The sequence below is a fragment of the Mandrillus leucophaeus genome, unplaced genomic scaffold, assembly GCF_000951045.1.
Source record: "Mandrillus leucophaeus isolate KB7577 unplaced genomic scaffold, Mleu.le_1.0 Scaffold110, whole genome shotgun sequence".
Taxonomy (NCBI): domain Eukaryota; kingdom Metazoa; phylum Chordata; class Mammalia; order Primates; family Cercopithecidae; genus Mandrillus; species Mandrillus leucophaeus.
In genome coordinates this window covers 4,604,011-4,604,778 of record NW_012099210.1, presented here as the reverse complement: position 1 = coordinate 4,604,778, position 768 = coordinate 4,604,011, and positions in this window count along the sequence as shown.

The window sequence follows — 768 nt, the reverse complement described above, 5'->3', positions numbered from 1 at the left end:
AAGAGCTCAGCTCATAGTAGGAGCTCCATGTTTAGAGTACTGGAGTCAGAACCGTAATGCTGTAAAACAGCATTCTCTAAGCAAAAGAGATTTGGAAGCAGAGGTGTGAAAAATACACACACACACATACACACACACACATTATATGAAAGAAAATGCAGGAAGCCCCTTACTCCAATTATTCACAATTATTTATCATAGTAAGGGTCAAATTTGGTCACTAAAGAGCACTACCAATCTTAAAGCAAGGTATCAAGAGCTGGGTTTATATAGCATTTACCATTATTTGAAGATTCTTCTTTGATATCTGCCATTTATTAATATTTCAGATTTAATACTACAGTGATTACAACTATTAGTACTCACGCCTTCAAGCCTCCTTCTCCTGCAGGGTCCACCTCCACCTCATTTTGTAATCCTTCCACAATTCTCCCAGTTGAAACCTTGGATAAATGTCTGAGTCCTCTGTCTTTATCACTCCAATATTCAGACACAATTTCCTTTCTTCTTCATTCAGGTCCTCATTCATGCCTTGGTGTCTGTTTTTCATTCAGGCCCTCATTCATGCCTTGGCTTCAGAAATTGCCTCCCTGGCAGGCTCTCTGCCTTTTTTGCATCCAATTCATTTGATAATCTCTACCAGATGAATATTCCAATAGTCCCATTTTACATTTCCCTTTCTGTCTTTCTTTTTTCGACATAGTTTTGTTCTTGTTGCCCAGGCTAGAGTGCAATGGCGTGATTTCGGCTCACCACAACCTCTGCCTC